General features: G+C 37.8%; 30 non-coding genes across 30 annotated transcripts; all 30 read left to right on the top strand.

Annotated features, from left to right (window-relative positions):
* Positions 1-3,751: 3,751 nt before the first annotated feature.
* Positions 3,752-3,870, top strand: LOC137493442 (5S ribosomal RNA). Its single transcript, XR_015488543.1, has one exon. It is a non-coding gene; the product is annotated as a 5S ribosomal RNA (ribosomal RNA).
* A 58-nt stretch (positions 3,871-3,928) lies between these two features.
* LOC137493961 (5S ribosomal RNA) lies at positions 3,929-4,047 on the top strand. Its single transcript, XR_015489442.1, has one exon. It is a non-coding gene; the product is annotated as a 5S ribosomal RNA (ribosomal RNA).
* Positions 4,048-4,105: 58 nt separating this feature from the next.
* Positions 4,106-4,224, top strand: LOC137494014 (5S ribosomal RNA). Its single transcript, XR_015489514.1, has one exon. It is a non-coding gene; the product is annotated as a 5S ribosomal RNA (ribosomal RNA).
* A 58-nt stretch (positions 4,225-4,282) lies between these two features.
* LOC137492125 (5S ribosomal RNA) lies at positions 4,283-4,401 on the top strand. The gene has a single exon (XR_015486578.1). It is a non-coding gene; the product is annotated as a 5S ribosomal RNA (ribosomal RNA).
* Positions 4,402-10,212: 5,811 nt separating this feature from the next.
* Positions 10,213-10,331, top strand: LOC137492126 (5S ribosomal RNA). The gene has a single exon (XR_015486579.1). It is a non-coding gene; the product is annotated as a 5S ribosomal RNA (ribosomal RNA).
* A 58-nt stretch (positions 10,332-10,389) lies between these two features.
* Positions 10,390-10,508, top strand: LOC137492211 (5S ribosomal RNA). Its single transcript, XR_015489346.1, has one exon. It is a non-coding gene; the product is annotated as a 5S ribosomal RNA (ribosomal RNA).
* Positions 10,509-10,566: 58 nt separating this feature from the next.
* LOC141383654 (5S ribosomal RNA) lies at positions 10,567-10,685 on the top strand. The gene has a single exon (XR_015489137.1). It is a non-coding gene; the product is annotated as a 5S ribosomal RNA (ribosomal RNA).
* Positions 10,686-10,743: 58 nt separating this feature from the next.
* On the top strand, positions 10,744-10,862 carry LOC141383655 (5S ribosomal RNA). Its single transcript, XR_015489139.1, has one exon. It is a non-coding gene; the product is annotated as a 5S ribosomal RNA (ribosomal RNA).
* Positions 10,863-10,920: 58 nt separating this feature from the next.
* LOC141383624 (5S ribosomal RNA) lies at positions 10,921-11,039 on the top strand. The gene has a single exon (XR_015489116.1). It is a non-coding gene; the product is annotated as a 5S ribosomal RNA (ribosomal RNA).
* Positions 11,040-11,097: 58 nt separating this feature from the next.
* On the top strand, positions 11,098-11,216 carry LOC141383302 (5S ribosomal RNA). Its single transcript, XR_015488162.1, has one exon. It is a non-coding gene; the product is annotated as a 5S ribosomal RNA (ribosomal RNA).
* Positions 11,217-11,274: 58 nt separating this feature from the next.
* LOC141383545 (5S ribosomal RNA) lies at positions 11,275-11,393 on the top strand. Its single transcript, XR_015488802.1, has one exon. It is a non-coding gene; the product is annotated as a 5S ribosomal RNA (ribosomal RNA).
* Positions 11,394-11,451: 58 nt separating this feature from the next.
* On the top strand, positions 11,452-11,570 carry LOC141382294 (5S ribosomal RNA). The gene has a single exon (XR_015486580.1). It is a non-coding gene; the product is annotated as a 5S ribosomal RNA (ribosomal RNA).
* Positions 11,571-11,628: 58 nt separating this feature from the next.
* On the top strand, positions 11,629-11,747 carry LOC141382295 (5S ribosomal RNA). Its single transcript, XR_015486581.1, has one exon. It is a non-coding gene; the product is annotated as a 5S ribosomal RNA (ribosomal RNA).
* A 58-nt stretch (positions 11,748-11,805) lies between these two features.
* On the top strand, positions 11,806-11,924 carry LOC141383759 (5S ribosomal RNA). Its single transcript, XR_015489358.1, has one exon. It is a non-coding gene; the product is annotated as a 5S ribosomal RNA (ribosomal RNA).
* Positions 11,925-11,982: 58 nt separating this feature from the next.
* LOC141382296 (5S ribosomal RNA) lies at positions 11,983-12,101 on the top strand. Its single transcript, XR_015486583.1, has one exon. It is a non-coding gene; the product is annotated as a 5S ribosomal RNA (ribosomal RNA).
* Positions 12,102-12,159: 58 nt separating this feature from the next.
* Positions 12,160-12,278, top strand: LOC141383768 (5S ribosomal RNA). The gene has a single exon (XR_015489333.1). It is a non-coding gene; the product is annotated as a 5S ribosomal RNA (ribosomal RNA).
* A 58-nt stretch (positions 12,279-12,336) lies between these two features.
* LOC141383336 (5S ribosomal RNA) lies at positions 12,337-12,455 on the top strand. The gene has a single exon (XR_015488655.1). It is a non-coding gene; the product is annotated as a 5S ribosomal RNA (ribosomal RNA).
* A 58-nt stretch (positions 12,456-12,513) lies between these two features.
* Positions 12,514-12,632, top strand: LOC141383340 (5S ribosomal RNA). The gene has a single exon (XR_015488638.1). It is a non-coding gene; the product is annotated as a 5S ribosomal RNA (ribosomal RNA).
* Positions 12,633-12,690: 58 nt separating this feature from the next.
* On the top strand, positions 12,691-12,809 carry LOC141382297 (5S ribosomal RNA). Its single transcript, XR_015486584.1, has one exon. It is a non-coding gene; the product is annotated as a 5S ribosomal RNA (ribosomal RNA).
* A 58-nt stretch (positions 12,810-12,867) lies between these two features.
* Positions 12,868-12,986, top strand: LOC141382299 (5S ribosomal RNA). Its single transcript, XR_015486585.1, has one exon. It is a non-coding gene; the product is annotated as a 5S ribosomal RNA (ribosomal RNA).
* A 58-nt stretch (positions 12,987-13,044) lies between these two features.
* On the top strand, positions 13,045-13,163 carry LOC141383425 (5S ribosomal RNA). The gene has a single exon (XR_015488714.1). It is a non-coding gene; the product is annotated as a 5S ribosomal RNA (ribosomal RNA).
* Positions 13,164-13,221: 58 nt separating this feature from the next.
* Positions 13,222-13,340, top strand: LOC141383341 (5S ribosomal RNA). Its single transcript, XR_015488640.1, has one exon. It is a non-coding gene; the product is annotated as a 5S ribosomal RNA (ribosomal RNA).
* A 58-nt stretch (positions 13,341-13,398) lies between these two features.
* Positions 13,399-13,517, top strand: LOC141382300 (5S ribosomal RNA). The gene has a single exon (XR_015486586.1). It is a non-coding gene; the product is annotated as a 5S ribosomal RNA (ribosomal RNA).
* A 58-nt stretch (positions 13,518-13,575) lies between these two features.
* Positions 13,576-13,694, top strand: LOC141383544 (5S ribosomal RNA). The gene has a single exon (XR_015488808.1). It is a non-coding gene; the product is annotated as a 5S ribosomal RNA (ribosomal RNA).
* Positions 13,695-13,752: 58 nt separating this feature from the next.
* LOC137494127 (5S ribosomal RNA) lies at positions 13,753-13,871 on the top strand. The gene has a single exon (XR_015488164.1). It is a non-coding gene; the product is annotated as a 5S ribosomal RNA (ribosomal RNA).
* A 58-nt stretch (positions 13,872-13,929) lies between these two features.
* LOC137492128 (5S ribosomal RNA) lies at positions 13,930-14,048 on the top strand. Its single transcript, XR_015488641.1, has one exon. It is a non-coding gene; the product is annotated as a 5S ribosomal RNA (ribosomal RNA).
* A 58-nt stretch (positions 14,049-14,106) lies between these two features.
* LOC137492129 (5S ribosomal RNA) lies at positions 14,107-14,225 on the top strand. The gene has a single exon (XR_015486587.1). It is a non-coding gene; the product is annotated as a 5S ribosomal RNA (ribosomal RNA).
* A 58-nt stretch (positions 14,226-14,283) lies between these two features.
* Positions 14,284-14,402, top strand: LOC137492130 (5S ribosomal RNA). Its single transcript, XR_015486589.1, has one exon. It is a non-coding gene; the product is annotated as a 5S ribosomal RNA (ribosomal RNA).
* Positions 14,403-14,460: 58 nt separating this feature from the next.
* Positions 14,461-14,579, top strand: LOC137492131 (5S ribosomal RNA). Its single transcript, XR_015488756.1, has one exon. It is a non-coding gene; the product is annotated as a 5S ribosomal RNA (ribosomal RNA).
* Positions 14,580-14,637: 58 nt separating this feature from the next.
* Positions 14,638-14,756, top strand: LOC137493836 (5S ribosomal RNA). Its single transcript, XR_015489175.1, has one exon. It is a non-coding gene; the product is annotated as a 5S ribosomal RNA (ribosomal RNA).
* Positions 14,757-15,985: the final 1,229 nt, after the last annotated feature.

Consider the following 15,985-nt stretch of genomic DNA (forward strand, 5'->3'; position numbering starts at 1 on the left):
AAGAAAAAGAAAATAGAATGTATGATGAAGATAAAAGGATATGGTGGGAAAACACAAAATACCAAATAAGAAAATACACAATCAAATATTGCGCAGTACTACAAAGATGTAAAAAGTATACAGAAAAAGAAGTTAAAAAATCCTTAGAAAAAGAATTAAACAAAGAAAATAAAGATATTGAAAAAATAAAAGAAATAGAGCAAAAATTAAGAGATTTAGAAGAAGACAAATATAAGGGGGCAATGTTGAGGAGCAGATCTAAATACACAGTAGAAGGGGAAAAATGCACGAAATTCTTTTTTGATTTAGAGAAGCAAAGAGGTAAAGCAGGAATACTAAAGGAAATTAAAGGGAGAAATGGAAAAATTGTGAAAGGAAACATAGAAATACTAGAAGAAATCAAACATTTTTATGAAGATCTTTTTGAAGCAAAAGGTATTGATGAAGAAAAAGAAAGGAAGATTCTAAATTATATAAAAGTAAAATTAGAAAAAGATGACAACAAAGAATGTGACAGAGAAATAGATGAAGAAGAGATTGAAATTGCAATAAATCAACTAAATAAAAAGAAAAGTCCAGGTATAGATGGAATAGGAAATGAATTTTATATTGTTTTTAAAGATATTTTAAAAGGAATACTAAAAGAAGTTTTTAAAGAAATTTTTAAATGTAAAGAGATGAATGAAAGAATGGGGATGAGATTAATGAAGTTAATATATAAAAGAAAAGGAGCAAAAACTGAATTACAAAATTATAGACCAATAACAATGTTAAATACAGATTTAAAGATTTTAGCAAAAGTTTTAGCGAATAGATTAAAGGAAGTTATGCCTAAATTAATTAAATCAAACCAAGCATATGCAATAAAAGGGAGAGATATAGCAGATGTAACAATGAGTATTAAAAGCACAATAGACTATATACAAGAAAAGAAGATGAATGGTTTTTTAATTAGTGTAGATTTTGAAAAGGCTTTTGACAGAGTCGAACATACTTACTTATTTGATGTACTCAAAACATTTGGATTTGGAGAGAATTTTATTAATTGGATTAAAATTTTATATAAAGGGGCTTTTACAAAAGTAAAATGTAATGGTTTTTTAACAGATTGTTTTAAAATTACAAGATCAATTAGACAAGGATGTCCTCTTTCAGCGCTATTATATTCCCTAGTCGCAGAACCTTTAGGGTTAGCAATAAAACAAGAAACTAAAATTAAAGGAATAAAAATAGAAGAAGAGGAGGATGAAGGAAAAATATACCAGTATGCTGATGATACAACAATAATAGTGAAGGAGAAAAAGAGTGTAAAAGAAGCCATGAAAAAAGTACAGGAGTTTTGTAAGGGAACAGGAAGCAAAATAAATGAAAATAAAACACAATATATGAGGTTTGGTAAAGCAGATATTTTAACAGATTGTTTTCAATTTAGAGAAGTAGAAGAGCTGAAAATTTTAGGAATTTTAATTGGTAAAAATGAAAGAAAAGCAACAGAAAAGATGTGGGATGATCTAATAAGAGGAATAGAATCAAGATTAAATTTCTGGAGGACGAGAGAACTTTGCTTAAAGGGGAAAGCCTTAATTTTAAATGTTTTAATGACATCAAAGCTATGGTATAAATTATATGTAACAGAAATGCCATGTTGGATAGAAGGGAGATTGAAAAAGTGTGTTCAAGATTTTTTATGGGAGGGGAAACCCCCAAGAATTGCGTACAATACAATAATTGGAGCAACAGAAGAAGGAGGGATAGGATTGATGGATATTAAACAAAGGAAAAATTGTCTTAGAATCAAAATAGTTAAAAAGCTTTTACAAGAGGAGAACTCAACAGAATGGAAAAAAGTTATGAAATATTTTTTAAACAAAGTTGGCAATTTTAACTTAGGAGAAGACATTCTTTGGTTAAAAACAAAAAACTGGATGACGGAAAAGTTACCAGGGTTTTATCAAGAAATTTTAAGTGGATGGGGGAAATTTTTAGACGGAGTATTTTATCAAGTAAAGGGAAGAGAAAACTTGTTAAATCAACCTTTGTTTTTAAATAAAAGTATTTTAAAAGAAGGGAAGGAACTATTTTTTAAAAAATGGATGGATGTAGGGATTTTAAGAATAAGGGATGTTCTTTATGAATTCAAAAAGGGATTTTTAACTAAGCAATATATAGTCGACTTAATGGAAGAAGCTAAAGAGGAATACAGTGTAAAGGAAATAGAAAATAAACTTGAAACGGTCAAAGGTGCCATACCAAAAGAATGGATTACAAGAATAGAAAATATGGAAGAAGGTGGGAATGAAAAAATCATACATGTCAATTTAAAAGGAAAGCTTTGTGATTTTAAAGATTGTTTACTGAAAGACTTTTATGTGTATTTTAGAGATAGTGTATTTCAAGAACCAATAGCAAATAACTTTTGGGTACAAAGATTGAATAGTGTGAAAAAGGAAAATATATGGAAAAACATGAGAGGGGAAATAATAGAAACAAGATTGGAATGTTTTGAATATTTTATAAGACACAAGGCAATTTTTACTGAGTGCATTTTAACAAAGATACAGAGAGAACCAAATGCAACATGTAAGGTATGTTTTCAAGAAGATGAAGGAATTTTACACCTGTTTTTATACTGTAAAGAATTAGAATGTTTTTACATGAAATGCCAAAAAATGCTAAAAGATTTATTAAAAGATTGGGATGAAGAACAATTTGAATGGAATACTCTAGTGATGTTCGGATGGAATATGGAAAACAAAAACAAAAAGTTTGTAAATCTTCTTATAATGATGATTAAAAAATGTGTGTGGGAAAGAAGAAATGTAGCAAAACAGGAAAAAGTTGTTTTAAATGTGTGGAATATACTAAAACGAAAAATGGAAAGTTACATAAAAAGTCTGTACTGGTATTTTAAAGGAGAAGATATGTTACCAAGCTTTTATGATGTGTTTAATGATGAAGTGTATAATGTTTTAAATGGTTTAAAGTGGAAAATGCCAAAAGAGGATGTTATGTTATGAAGAATGTTGATTTTAATGTATTTGTTTTGTGAAATTTCTTGAAGTATTTGAATGTTAATGTGATAAGTTTTTGAATAAAGAAAAAAAAAAAAAAAAAAAAAAAAAAAGAAATGCCCGATCTCATCTGAACTCGGAAGTAAAGCAGGGTCAGGCCTGGTTAGTACTTGGATGGGAGACCGCCTGGGAATACCAGGTGCAAAAAAAAAAAAAAAGAAATGCCCGATCTCATCTGAACTCGGAAGTAAAGCAGGGTCGGGCCTGGTTAGTACTTGGATGGGAGACCGCCTGGGAATACCAGGTGCTGTAAGCTTTTCGAAGTGCAAAAAAAAAAAAAAAAAAAAAGAAATGCCCGATCTCATCTGAACTCAGAAGTAAAGCAGGGTCGGGCCTGGTTAGTACTTGGATGGGAGACCGCCTGGGAATACCAGGTGCAAAAAAAATAAAAAAAGAAATGCCCAATCTCATCTGAACTCGGAAGTAAAGCAGGGTCGGGCCTGGTTAGTACTTGGATGGGAGACCGCCTGGGAATACCAGGTGCTGTAAGCTTTTCGAAGTGCAAAAAAAAAAAAAAAAAAAAAGAAATGCCCGATCTCATCTGAACTCAGAAGTAAAGCAGGGTCGGGCCTGGTTAGTACTTGGATGGGAGACCGCCTGGGAATACCAGGTGCTGTAAGCTTTTCGAAGTGCTTCATTTGGCAGCTGATTTAAATAGCCAACGCTTGACAGCCTCTTTCGCTTACGGCCATACCACCCTGGAAATGCCCGATCTCATCTGAACTCGGAAGTAAAGCAGGGTTGGGCCTGGTTAGTACTTGGATGGGAGACCGACTGGGAATACCAGGTGCTGTAAGCTTTTCGAAGTGCTTCATTTGGCAGCTGATTTAAATAGCCAACGCTTGACAGCCTCTTTCGCTTACGGCCATACCACCCTGGAAATGCCCGATCTCATCTGAACTCGGAAGTAAAGCAGGGTCGGGCCTGGTTGGTACTTGGATGGGAGACCGCCTGGGAATACCAGGTGCGGTAAGCTTTTCGAAGTGCTTCATTTGGCAGCTGATTTAAATAGCCAACGCTTGACAGCCTCTTTCGCTTGCGGCCATACCACCCTGTAAATGCCCGATCTCATCTGAACTCGGAAGTATAGCAGGGTCGGGCCTGGTTAGTACTTGGATGGGAGACCGCCTGGGAATACCAGGTGCTGTAAGCTTTTCGAAGTGCTTCATTTGGCAGCTGATTTAAATAGCCAACGCTTGACAGCCTCTTTCGCTTACGGCCATACCACCCTGGAAATGCCCGATCTCATCTGAACTCGGAAGTAAAGCAGGGTCGGGCCTGGTTAGTACTTGGATGGGAGACCGCCTGGGAATACCAGGTGCTGTAAGCTTTTCGAAGTGCTTCATTTGGCAGCTGATTTAAATAGCCAACACTTGACAGCCTCTTTCGCTTACGGCCATACCACCCTGGACACGCCCTCTAGTGTGAGTTAGAGTTGGTGCACTGCAGGAAGTGTGAGGTGGCAGAAGGAAGAGAGAGGCTCTTCAATTTTGGCAGTTTTGTTTTTTATTTTTAGTTTTTGTATTACAAAGTTTACTTTAATTGTTTTTTCAGTTAAAGATTATTTTTAACTAACCCCAAACAGTAACACTGTTTTGGGGTTGGTAAAACAACAAAATGGACACTATGGAGAAAGAGAATGGACAGGACACAAATGGAAAAAGGAACAGAGAACAAGGAAATGCTACTAACATGCTTGAAAGGACTCAAAATGAAGATGCCAGAGAAAACAGCAATGAGACATGGGCAACAGTTGTTTCAAAGAAAAAAGAAGGAAAAGGAGGCGATCAAGAAAAGAAAGGGGATCTACAATCAACTGCAAGTATTGAAAGTGTAAAGAATACTGAAGGACAAAGGAATGCTTTAAGTCAAAAACAACAGATGCTGAACAAAATAAAGAAGCAAGCAAGATATCAAAGAGAGTACAAGAAGGAAGCCACACTAACAATGATGGTAAGAGACATTGAAAACTCTACTATAAACAACATAATCAAAGCAGTGGAAGACAAAGTCGGGATTGGCAAATTACTTGGACTGAGAAGAAAAAACAACAATGAATTTGAACTGACAATGGAAAGTGAAAAAGAATGCGAGATATTGTTAAACGGACTGATGATTAATGGAGAAGAATGTGAGATGAAAAAGCTGTGTGCAACAGAAAAAATGGTATCTTTCCTGAACTTGCCCAGTTATATACAGGATGAGGAGATACAACAAAAACTAAGTAATTGGGGAGTAACTCCGATACTTCCAATAAGAAGAAAATATCATCCGGGAACAATGGTGGCAGATGGAACACGCTTTGTCAGAGTAAAATTTCCCAAAGAAGTGAAATCTTTACCGTACAATGTTGGCTTCATGACGGAAGAAGGGATGCAATATTTCAGAGTGATTCATGATAATCAACTGAAAATGTGCAGACTCTGCTCCAGTACAGAGCATGAGAAGAAAGACTGCCCAAATTTCACATGCAGGAGATGTCTTCAGCAGGGGCATTATGTGCGGGACTGCGAAGTTCCGCAGTGCCAGGGCTGCGAGAGGGCATTGACAAGATGTAACTGTGAAAAAGAGGAGGAAGTTGAAAGGATGGAAATACAAGCATCACTTGAAAATACGGCAACAGAAAGGAAGGAGGACAAAACAGGAGAAGAAAAAAACACAGAAGAGAACAGAAATGAGCAAGAGGATAAAGAAATGGAACTGGGAGAAGGAGCAAACAAGGAAGAAGGAGAACCAAATAATAGACAATTTGCTGACGAACAATATGATGAGGACACTACAGAACTGAACATTGAAGAGAGACAGGAGAAAACAAGGACTGAGGACAATGAAATAAGAGCAATAAATGAGGTAAGAGGAATGGATTTTGAAAGGGGGAATTATGGACTGGAAAAAAAAGAAAAAGGAAAAAAGATAAAAGATTTAAAATCAAGATCTAAAAGTGGCTTAAACATTGAAATGGTTCTACAACGGCAAAAAATAAGAAGAGAAGAGATAAAAGAAAGAATGGAAAGGAAGAAATTTGAAAAGGGAGATGCAAGAAACATTTGTTTAAGTGACAGTGACTCAGAATGAATGGTGGTTATTGGTTTATCCAATAATTATACTAATGAGTAATGTATGTGTGGTATCATTGAATGTAAGAGGATTGTCCAAATGTGAAAAGTTTGAAAGATTAACGTGTTTAACAAAAAAGTGTGATATATTATGTTTACAAGAGACAAAGTGGGAAAATGAGATTAAAAATGAAATGAGAAAATTATGGAATGGTGAAATATTTAGTAATGGGAATATAGAAAAGAATAGAGGAGTAGCAATTTTAATAAAAAGAGGGATTTTTGAGAAAGTAGAATTAGACTATAAAGACACAAATGGAAGAATAATAATTGTAAAAGTTCTGTATGGTGGGAAAAGTTTTAGAGTATGCAACATACATGCACCAAATGAGGAAAAGGACAAATATAACTTTTATAAGGAAATAGATAAGCTAATAGAAAAGAATGAAAACATATTTATTTTAGGAGATTTTAATATTGCCATGCAAAGAATAGATATAGATGACTCAATGAATTTTAGAACAGACAGAGGGAGGAATGAACTACAAAATTTGATGAGAAAATGTGATTTGGTAGATGTATGGAGAGAGCGGAATGGTATGAAAAGAGAGTATTCAAGAAGAGAAATTGCAAATAGGATTTTAAAGCAAAGTAGAATTGACTTGTTTTTATGTAAAAAAAAAGAAGTACAATATGTTAACACAATTTTATATAAAACCTATAGTGAGAGTGATCATGATTTTTTATGGATAACAATGAATTTTAATGAGATTGAAAAAGGACCCGGAGTGTGGATACTCAACACTGAGCTGTTAAAAATAGAAAGTTATAAAATGAATATAGAAAATATAATAATTAATAGTGTAAATGATGAAATGTTTGAAACAGAAACAGGTTTATGGTGGGATAATCTGAAAAATAGAATAAAAGAATACTCAATAAATATATCAGAAAAAATACAAAAGGCCAAAAAATTTAAAGAAAATAAAATTAGAAAAGAATGGAATGAAGAAATGAGTAAAGTAAATGGGATAAATGTTGACAAAATAATTGAATTACAGGAAAAGCTGAAGAAAATTGAAGAAGAAAAGTGTAAAGGAGTAATTATTAGAAGCAGAGCTAAAGACATTGTAGAAGGAGAAAGAAGTACAAAATACTTTTATGAATTAGAAAAAACAAGACAGAGAGCAGCTATAATAAAATGTATAAAAACACAAGATGGGAAAACTGTAGAAGACAAAGAGGGAATTTTAAATGAAACTAGACGATTTTATAAGGAATTATTTACAGAAAATGGAGTTAATTTAAATGATGAACATTTTTTATTAGAAAAAATAACAGCAAAATTAAATAAAGAGGACAAGGAAATGTGTGAGAGTGAGATAACAGATTTAGAAATAGAAACAGCTATTGATCAGTCGAGAAATGGGAAAAGTCCAGGAATAGATGGACTACCAGTTGAGTTTTATAAAGTTTTTAAAAATGTTTTAATTCCTATTTTAAATGAAATATACAGTGATATTTATGAAAAAGGGGAGTTAACTAATAGTATGAAGAAAGGAATGGTGAAAATGATTTATAAAAGAAATGGAGACAAAGGAGACTTAAAAAATTATCGACCCTTAAGCATGCTGAACACGGACTATAAAATTTTAGCAAAGGTTTTAGCTAATAGATTGAAAGTAGTTGTACCTAACATAATCAAAACAAATCAAGCATATGCAGTTTTAAAAAGAGACATAACTGATGTCATAAACAATATAAGAGATATAATATGGTATATGAGAGAGGAAAAAGAAACAGGATATATAATCAGTGTCGATTTAGAAAAAGCTTTTGATAGAGTGGAACACAAATATATGATGGATGTAATGGAGAGATTTGGTTTTGGAGAAAGATACTTACAATGGATAAAATGTTTATATGCAGATATAACAAGCTGTATAAAAGTAAATGGTTTTTTAACTAAAGATTTTAAAATAACAAGATCAATAAGACAAGGATGTCCAATGTCAGCACTATTATACACACTTGTATCTGAAACATTAGGATTAGCAATTGATAATGAAACGCAAATACGAGGATTATGTATAAAAGGAACAGACTTAGAACACAAAATATTTCAGTATGCTGATGATACTACTTTAATAGTAAAAGATATTAAAAGTATTGAAAAAGCAGAGGAAATTTTAAACAGATATTGCAATGGAACAGGAGCAAAAATTAATAAGGAAAAAACTAAATACATGAGACTGGGAAAAATAAATGTTTTACCAGAAAAAATCAAATTTAAAGAGGAGAAAGTTGATATGAAAATTTTAGGTATAAGAATTGGTGAAAATGAAAATGAAACAAGGAATTTAATGTGGGAGGAAGTTTTAAAGGGAATGGAGAAAAGATTACATTTCTGGAAATTAAGAGGTTTGTTTTTAAAGGGGAAAGTTTTAGTTTTAAATTCCTTATTTTTATCAAAAATGTGGTATGTTTTAGGTACAGTGAGTTTGCCAATGAGTGTGTATAAAAAGATAAAAGCTATTGTTTTAGATTTCTTATGGGATGGAAAACCTTCCAAAATAGCTTATGACACCATAATTGGTAAAGTTGAAGAAGGAGGCTTAGGTTTAATTGATCCTCTAATCAGAATGAAAAGCATAAGAATTAAAACTGTAAATAAATATTGGAAAGAAGAAAAACATGTATGGAAAGATGTGATGAGGTATTTTTTAAATAAATGTGGGGAAATGCAAGAATATATATTATGGATGAAGCCCAAAGAGAATATGATGAATAAAGTTCCAGAATTCTATAAAGAGGTTATTAAAGCATGGGGAGATTTTAGAAAGCATATTGATTGTTCATTTAGTAAAGACGAGATTTTAAAGCAACCGCTGTTTTTAAATGAATATATTAAAGAAGGGAATAATACTATTTTTTATAAGAAATGGTTTAATGCAGGAATAAAGCAAATTAAAGATATTTTATATGAAGTGATACCTGGTTATGTACAGGCGCACGTAATAAAAGATGCAATAATAGAAAACTATGAAAACGAAACTAAAAGAGTTATTGAAAAGCAGCTTAACAACTTGAAAAAAAATATACCAAAAGAATGGAAAGAAATTATAGAAAATAAATTTGAAATGCACAGCGATGAAGGAAGGGTGATAAACTTTAAAGAAAATCAATATGCTTTTAAAGATGGTATACTGAAAATGTTCTATTCTTGTTTACGTAAAGATGTTTTTGTTACACCCAAAGCAGAAGAGTACTGGAAGAGATTATATCCCAATATTGAAAAGAAGGAAATATGGCAACATGTAAGAGCTTGGTGGAAAAGTCCCGTTTTAGAGAATTTTGATTACATTTTAAGACAAAACTGTATATTAAGTGAAATGAGATTGTGTAAAATAGGTTTGGCAAATGATGCAAGATGTAAAGTTTGTAATGAAGAAGATGAAGGTATACTACATTTGTTTTTTAAATGCAAAGAGTTAAAATGTTTTATTGGAAAAATTAAAGAAATGCTAAATGAAATGGGGATTGAAAATGAAGTTGTTGATGAGGAATGGGAAACATTATTTTTATTTGGTTGTAAAACAGAAGGTAAAAACACAAGGTTCATAAACTTCTTTTTAACAGTTGCAAGAAATGTGATATGGAATAGAAGGAATATTGTTAAACAAAATAATGGCAAATTGTCTGTGTGTAAATTGTTTCAAAGAAAAATGTCTGAACTGCTTAATACTCTTTTCTATTACTGTAACATGAATGACAAGATTGATGTATTTGAAAAAGACTTTTTAAATGGGAATACATATGTTCAAATGGCTTTATATAATGTAAATGTATTATTACCTGAATGTAACTGTTTTTAATTTTTGATATAAAATAAAGAAAAGAAAAAAAAAAAAAAAAAAAAAAAAAAAAAAGAAATGCCCGATCTCATCTCAACTCGGAAGTAAAGCAGGGTCGGGCCTGGTTAGAACTTGGATGGGAGACCGCCTGGGAATACCAGGTGCAGTAAGCTTTTCGAAGTGCTTCATTTGGCAGCTGATTTAAATAGCCAACGCTTGACAGTCTCTTTCGCTTACGGCCATACCACCCTGGAAATGCCCGATCTCATCTGAACTCGGAAGTAAAGCAGGGTCGGGCCTGGTTAGTACTTGGATGGGAGACCGCCTGGGAATACCAGGTGCTGTAAGCTTTTCGAAGTGTTTCATTTGGCAGCTGATTTAAATAGCCAACGCTTGACAGCCTCTCTCGCTTACGGCCATACAACCCTGGAAATGCCCGATCTCATCTGAACTCGGAAGTAAAGCAGGGTCGGGCCTGGTTAGTACTTGGATGGGAGACCGCCTGGGAATACCAGGTGCTGTAAGCTTTTCGAAGTGCTTCATTTGGCAGCTGATTTAAATAGCCAACGCTTGACAGCCTCTTTCGCTTACGGCCATACCACCCTGGAAATGCCCGATCTCATCTGAACTCAGAAGTAAAGCAGGGTCGGGCCTGGTTAGTACTTGGATGGGAGACCGCCTGGGAATACCAGGTGCTGTAAGCTTTTCGAAGTGCTTCATTTGGCAGCTGATTTAAATAGCCAACGCTTGACAGCCTCTTTCGCTTACGGCCATACCACCCTGGAAATGCCCGATCTCATCTGAACTCAGAAGTAAAGCAGGGTCGGGCCTGGTTAGTACTTGGATGGGAGACCGCCTGGGAATACCAGGTGCTGTAAGCTTTTCGAAGTGCTTCATTTGGCAGCTGATTTAAATAGCCAACGCTTGACAGCTTCTTTCGCTTACGGCCATACCACCCTGGAAATGCCCGATCTCATCTGAACTCGGAAGTAAAGCAGGGTCGGGCCTGGTTAGTACTTGGATGGGAGACCGCCTGGGAATACCAGGTGCGGTAAGCTTTTCGAAGTGCTTCATTTGGCAGCTGATTTAAATAGCCAACGCTTGACAGCCTCTTTCGCTTACGGCCATACCACCCTGGAAATGCCCGATCTCATCTGAACTCGGAAGTAAAGCAGGGTCGGGCCTGGTAAGTACTTGGATGGGAGACCGCCTGGGAATACCAGGTGCTGTAAGCTTTTCGAAGTGCTTCATTTGGCAGCTGATTTAAATGGCCAACGCTTGACAGCCTCTTTCGCTTACGGCCATACCACCCTGGAAATGCCCGATCTCATCTGAACTCGGAAGTAAAGCAGGGTCGGGCCTGGTTAGTACTTGGAAGGGAGACCGCCTGGGAATACCAGGTGCTGTAAGCTTTTCGAAGTGCTTCATTTGGCAGCTGATTTAAATAGCCAACGCTTGACAGCCTCTTTCGCTTACGGCCATACCACCCTGGAAATGCCCGATCTCATCTGAACTCGGAAGTAAAGCAGGGTCGGGCCTGGTTAGTACTTGGATGGGAGACCGCCTGGGAATACCAGGTGCTGTAAGCTTTTCGAAGTGCTTCATTTGGCAGCTGATTTAAATAGCCAACGCTTGACAGTCTCTTTCGCTTACGGCCATACCACCCTGGAAATGCCCGATCTCATCTGAACTCGGAAGTAAAGCAGGGTCGGGCCTGGTTAGTACTTGGATGGGAGACCGCCTGGGAATACCAGGTGCTGTAAGCTTTTCGAAGTGCTTCATTTGGCAGCTGATTTAAATAGCCAACGCTTGACAGCCTCTTTCGCTTACGGCCATACCATCCTGGAAATGCCCGATCTCATCTGAACTCGGAAGTAAAGCAGGGTCGGGCCTGCTTAGTACTTGGATGGGAGACCGCCTGGGAATACCAGGTGCTGTAAGCTTTTCGAAGTGCTTCATTTGGCAGCTGATTTAAATAGCCAACGCTTGACAGCCTCTTTCGCTTACGGCCATACCACCCTGGAAATGCCCGATCTCATCTGAACTCGGAAGTAAAGCAGGGTCGGGCCTGGTTAGTACTTGGATGGGAGACCGCCTGGGAATACCAGGTGCTGTAAGCTTTTCGAAGTGCTTCATTTGGCAGCTGATTTAAATAGCGAACGCTTGACAGCCTCTTTCGCTTACGGCCATACCACCCTGGAAATGCCCGATCTCATCTGAACTCGGAAGTAAAGCAGGGTCGGGCCTGGTTAGTACTTGGATGGGAGACCGCCTGGCAATACCAGGTGCTGTAAGCTTTTCGAAGTGCTTCATTTGGCAGCTGATTTAAATAGCCAACGCTTGACAGCCTCTTTCGCTTACGGCCATACCACCCTGAAAATGCCCGATCTCATCTGAACTCGGAAGTAAAGCAGGGTCGGGCCTGGTTAGTACTTGGATGGGAGACCGCCTGGGAATGCCAGGTGCTGTAAGCTTTTCGAAGTGCTTCATTTGGCAGCTGATTTAAATAGCCAACGCTTGACAGCCTCTTTCGCTTACGGCCATACCACCCTGGAAATGCCCGATCTCATCTGAACTCGGAAGTAAAGCAGGGTCGGGCCTGGTTAGTACTTGGATGGGAGACCGCCTGGGAATGCCAGGTGCTGTAAGCTTTTCGAAGTGCTTCATTTGGCAGCTGATTTAAATAGCCAACGCTTGACACCCTCTTTCGCTTACGGCCATACCACCCTGGAAATGCCCGATCTCATCTGAACTCGGAAGTAAAGCAGGGTCGGGCCTGGTTAGTACTTGGATGGGAGACCGCCTGGGAATACCAGGTGCTGTAAGCTTTTCGAAGTGCTTCATTTGGCAGCTGATTTAAATAGCCAACGCTTGACAGCCTCTTTCGCTTACGGCCATACCACCCTGGAAATGCCCGATCTCATCTGAACTCGGAAGTAAAGCAGGGTCGGGCCTGGTTAGTACTTGGATGGGAGACCGCCTGGGAATACCAGGTGCTGTAAGCTTTTCGAAGTGCTTCATTTGGCAGCTGATTTAAATAGCCAACGCTTGACAGCCTCTTTCGCTTACGGCCATACCACCCTGGAAATGCCCGATCTCATCTGAACTCGGAAGTAAAGCAGGGTCGGGCCTGGTTAGTACTTGGATGGGAGACCGCTTGGGAATGCCAGGTGCTGTAAGCTTTTCGAAGTGCTTCATTTGGCAGCTGATTTAAATAGCCAACGCTTGACAGCCTCTTTCGCTTACGGCCATACCACCCTGGAAATGCCCGATCTCATCTGAACTCGGAAGTAAAGCAGGGTCGGGCCTGGTTAGTACTTGGATGGGAGACCGCCTGGGAATGCCAGGTGCTGTAAGCTTTTCGAAGTGCTTCATTTGGCAGCTGATTTAAATAGCCAACGCTTGACAGCCTCTTTCGCTTACGGCCATACCACCCTGGAAATGCCCGATCTCATCTGAACTCGGAAGTAAAGCAGGGTCGGGCCTGGTTAGTACTTGGATGGGAGACCGCCTGGGAATACCAGGTGCTGTAAGCTTTTCGAAGTGCTTCATTTGGCAGCTGATTTAAATAGCCAACGCTTGACAGCCTCTTTCGCTTACGGCCATACCACTCTGGAAATGCCCGATCTCATCTGAACTCGGAAGTAAAGCAGGGTCGGGCCTGGTTAGTACTTGGATGGGAGACCGTCTGGGAATACCAGGTGCTGTAAGCTTTTCGAAGTGCTTCATTTGGCAGCTGATTTAAATAGCCAACGCTTGACAGCCTCTTTCGCTTACGGCCATACCACCCTGGAAATGCCCGATCTCATCTGAACTCGGAAGTAAAGCAGGGTCGGGCCTGGTAAGTACTTGGATGGGAGACCGCCTGGGAATACCAGGTGCTGTAAGCTTTTCGAAGTGCTTCATTTGGCAGCTGATTTAAATAGCCAACGCTTGACAGCCTCTTTCGCTTACGGCCATACCACCCTGGAAATGCCCGATCTCATCTGAACTCGGAAGTAAAGCAGGGTCGGGCCTGGTTAGTACTTGGATGGGAGACCGCCTGGGAATGCCAGGTGCTGTAAGCTTTTCGAAGTGCTTCATTTTGCAGCTGATTTAAATAGCCAACGCTTGACAGCCTCTTTTGCTTACGGCCATACCACCCTGGAAATGCCCGATCTCATCTGAACTCGGAAGTAAAGCAGGGTCGGGCCTGGTTAGTACTTGGATGGGAGACCGCCTGGGAATACCAGGTGCTGTAAGCTTTTCGAAGTGCTTCATTTGGCAGCTGATTTAAATAGCCAACGCTTGACAGCCTCTTTCGCTTACGGCCATACCACCCTGGAAATGCCCGATCTCATCTGAACTCGGAAGTAAAGCAGGGTCGGGCCTGGTTAGTACTTGGATGGGAGACCGCCTGGGAATACCAGGTGCTGTAAGCTTTTCATAGTGCTTCATTTGGCAGCTGATTTAAATAGCCAACGCTTGACAGCCTCTTTCGCTTACGGCCATACCACCCTGGAAATGCCCGATCTCATCTGAACTCGGAAGTAAAGCAGGGTCGGGCCTGGTTAGTACTTGCATGGGAGACCGCCTGGGAATACCAGGTGCTGTAAGCTTTTCGAAGTGCTTCGTTTGGCAGCTGATTTAAATAGCCAACGCTTGACAGCCTCTTTCGCTTACGGCCATACCACCCTGGAAATGCCCGATCTCATCTGAACTCGGAAGTAAAGCAGGGTCGGGCCTGGTTAGTACTTGGATGGGAGACCGCCTGGGAATACCAGGTTCTGTAAGCTTTTCGATTTTGCTTAAAAAGGGAGGACTACATAATGTAAAGCAAATACATAACGATGGTAATGGTAGATTGTTGGGAATAGACTTCATGTATTACAATGAATCCTTTAGATTGCTTAATTTATATGCTCCTAACATAGAAACTGAAAGAAAAGAGGTTTTTAAAACAATGAAACCACTGTGCACAGGCAACTGCATAGTGGTTGGAGATTTTAATGTTTGGTGCACAAGGCTTGATGTGTCAAAAAGTATTAATTTTAAATCAGATGCATCCAGAAGATACTTAAATGAATTAATGCAAAGTGAGAACATGGTGGATGCCTGGAGGGAGGAGAACCCATTCAAGAGGGAATTCTCAAGAAGGCAAATAGTATTAGGGGTTTTAAAACAAAGTCGTATAGACTTATGTTTAGTAAAAAGGGAAATATTGCAGTATGTGAAAAATGTAAGTTATAAGTTTATTGAAATAGGAGATCATGCTGCTATGATTGTAAATATGAGTTTAAATTTAGAATCAAGGGGTGGGGGGATGTGGTGCCTAAATGCAAGTTTATTAAAAGAAGAGGCATATAGGGAGAGCACTGAAAGATGTATAAGGTATGAAATGGAAAATCCATTATTTGAAAATAATGTATGCGAGTGGTGGGAGGATTTGAAAGAGTAAATAAAAATAAGAAGTATACGATATTCCAAACAGAGGAACTTTAAGAGAAAAATGGAGATGGAAAGCATGAGAAATAATTTAGAGAAAGAAGCAGAGAAAATAGAAAACAACCCTGAGTACACAAAAGAAAACTTTCTGAGGATAAAAGGGGTATTGGAGATGTATGAAACAGAAAAATGTGAAGGTGCAAAAGTGAGAAGCAGGGCAAAGTATGCACTTGAAGGGGAGAGGTGTACAAAATACTTTCTAAATTTGGAAAAGGGAAAGCAGAGGAAAAATTACATTACAGAACTAAAAAATAAAAATGGTGAAAAGATAACAGATTATGTAAAAATATTGGAAACAGTACAATTATTTTATGAAAGACTTTTTAAGAAAGAGAATACAAAACAGAAATATGTGGACAAAGTTTTAAATACTGTAAACGTTAAGTTAAGTGATGAAGAAAGGGAAACATGTGAAAGAGATATAAACATAGAAGAAATAAAACAAGCAATAAAAGAAACAAAAGTGAATAAAAGTCCAGGGTCAGATGGGTTAACGCATGAGTTTTATAAAACTTTTGAA

Source organism: Danio rerio, chromosome 4 (genome assembly GCF_052040795.2).
Source record: "Danio rerio strain M-AB ecotype USA chromosome 4, GRCz13ab, whole genome shotgun sequence".
NCBI classification, from domain to species: domain Eukaryota; kingdom Metazoa; phylum Chordata; class Actinopteri; order Cypriniformes; family Danionidae; genus Danio; species Danio rerio.